General features: G+C 37.2%; 1 pseudogene; it reads right to left on the reverse strand.

Annotated features, from left to right (window-relative positions):
• Positions 1-1,173: 1,173 nt before the first annotated feature.
• Positions 1,174-1,833, reverse strand: LOC144283831 (mediator of RNA polymerase II transcription subunit 7-like; annotated as a pseudogene).
• Positions 1,834-2,971: the final 1,138 nt, after the last annotated feature.

Below are 2,971 nucleotides of genomic sequence, written 5' to 3' on the forward strand. Positions count from 1 at the left end.
TCTGTTGTATGTATACACCACACTGTTTACTCATTCATCAGTCAGTGAACACTGGCCTCCTTCTACATTTTGTAAATAATTGCTATGAACAATGGTATACAGACAGCTCTTCTAGTCCTTGCTTTTCACTTCTTTGGGAGTATATACCGAGAAGTGGAATTGCTGGGTCATGTGGTATTTCTATGTTTAACTTTTTTCAAAAAAGGTTTTATTAAAAATTATTTTATTTTATTTATTTATTATGAGAGATACACAGAGAGGCAGAGACATAGGCAGAGGGAGAAGCAGGCTCCATGCAGGAAGCCTGATGCGGGACTCAAACCTGGGACCAGGATCACTCCCTTAGCCGAAGGCAGATGCTCAACTAATTGCTGAGCCACCCAGGCATCCCTAACTTTTTTTTTTTTTTTTGAAGATTTTATTTGAGGGACAGAAAAAACCTGAGCCAGAGAAAGGAACAGAGGGTGAGGGACAAGCAGACTCACGCTGAGCACAGAGCCCAATGTGGGGCTCGATCCCAGGACCCTGGGATCATGACCTGAGCTGGAATCAAGGGTCAGTCATTTAACTGACTGAGCCACTCAGGTGCCCTGTATGTTTAATTTTTTAATGGAACCATCCCACTGTTTTGATTACTATAGCTTTGTAGTATATCTTGAAATCTGGGATTATGATACCTCCGCTTTGTTCTTCTTTTTCAAAATTGCTTTGGCTCCTTAGGGGTCTTTTGTGGTTCCATACACATTTTACAATTATTTTTCTAGTTCTGTGAAAAATGCTTTTGGCGGTTGTTTTGTTTTGTTGTGTTGTGTTTTTTTTCCCAGCTTGATATCCTTTATTTATCTATCATTCTTAAATGACAAATCTACTTTTCAAAAATGAAATCTTGCTATTACTGAGGATATCTTCAACATTTTCCGCAACTCCAAAATCAGGAATATTTTACACAACTGGAATTCTTTGCTTTTTAAAGTGATTACTGTAAATGTATACATATATACTCATTTGCTTGTGCTTGCCATAAAGTGAAATTACAGCCTGTGACATCTCATAATTGATAAAGTTAGAGCCAAGCCATTTATACAACTTCTAGTTATATCTCTTTGAGACTCTCCAAGAGCAAATTAACCAATATATGCCACTTACTGAAAAGGAAAAGAGAAAAAAAATCCTTCATGGTCTTTCATTCATTTCATCAATTAGGACACACCAGGCAGCATTTTTCTCTATAATCTGGTCTTTCTTATGACCTGAATTTCCCATTGCTGCTCATTCTGTCCAGTACAATTTTTCCTATCATCAGCATCCATTGGTTCAGTTTTTACATTCATCCCTGCTTCTGAATCGGGGAAATCATCAGACGAAGAAGCCAAGCAATTCTGAATCATCTCAATGACTCATTCCAGATGTTTCTGAAACTGCTCAGCTGTTTCAAGGCGTTGACATTTCTGGACCTCCATCATGACTCTCAATGTCTCTCTCGCTTGGTGGGGTTGGTATTCATTTACGAGATGATACACATGTACAAAAAGTAGCTTAAAATCTTCCAGTTTATCTTCTCATTTTATACTCCCAGGGCTCCTTATCAAGATACCTAAGAGGTCTAAGAAATTAATAACATATTGAATTTTCTCCATTCTTTCTTGTGATCAAACTGCTTAGGATGAAGTCCTTCAATGTTCTGGCTTTCTAAAGGGTGGATGATAGAATCATCACATTGGAACTGATTGACAAACATCATAGACCTATCTTTTATTGGAGGTGGAGGCTTGGGAGCTAGTGAATGTTTTCATCTGTATATTCCTTGATGTACTACATTGGAGGTGGTGGAAAGGGAAGTCACTTGTGGCTCACTTATAACGGAAGATCAAGAACCCCAGCTCAGGGTTTACACTGGAGCTTTCAGTGTTTTGATAGGGATTGCACTGAATCTGTAGATTGCTTTCAGCAGTATAGATATTTTAGCATTAATTCTTCCAATCCATGTGCATGGACTATCTTTCCATTTGTTTCCGTCCTTCTTTCATTAATGTTTTATAGTTTCAGATTACATGTCTTTCATCTCCTTGTTAAAATTATTCCTAGGTACTCTTTTAGGTGCAATGGTAAATGGGATTGTTTTCTTAATTTCTCTTTCTGCTACTTCATTATTAGTGGATAGAAATGCAACAGATTTTTGTATATTAATTTTGTCTCCTATAACTTTATTGAATTTATTTTGTCAGTTCTAATAGTTTTTTGATACCATCTTTAGGGGTTCCATATATAGTATCATGTCATCTACAAATAGTGATAGTTTCACTTCTTCCTTACCAATTGGAATGGCTTTTTTTTCTTCTTGGGTGATTGCTGCAGCTAAGATTTCCAGTACTATGTTGAATAAAAGTGGCAAGAGTGGACATCCGTGTCTTATTCCTGATCTTAGAGGTAAAGCTTTCAGATTTTCACCATGGACTGTGATGTTAGCCATGGATTTTTCATATATGGTCTTTATTATGTTGAGATATGTTCCCTCTACACCCACTCTGTTGAAGCGTCTGGGTGGCTCAGTCAAGTAAATGTCTGCCTTTGGCTCAAGTCATTATCCCAGTGTCTTGGGATTGAGTCCCTCAGTGGGGAGTCTGCTTCTCCCTCCACTTGCTCACAAGTGTGCTCAATCTCTCTATCTCTCTCTCTCTCTCTCTCCCTTCTCCTCCCTTCCTCCCCCTTTCCCCTTCTGAAATAAACAAATAAAAAATTTTAAAAAAGTTTAAACCCACTCTGTTGAAAGTTTTTATCATGAATGTATGTAATATTTTGTCAAATGACTTTTTAGAATCTATTGAAATGATCATATGGTTTTGATCCTTTTTCTTGTTGATGTGATGTATCACATTGATTAGCAAATATTGAACCACTGTTGCATCCCTGGAATAAATCCTACTTCATCATTATGAATGGTTTTTTAATGTATTGTTGAATTCGGTTTGCT

This window comes from Canis aureus, chromosome 14 (assembly GCF_053574225.1).
Source record: "Canis aureus isolate CA01 chromosome 14, VMU_Caureus_v.1.0, whole genome shotgun sequence".
NCBI lineage: Eukaryota > Metazoa > Chordata > Mammalia > Carnivora > Canidae > Canis > Canis aureus.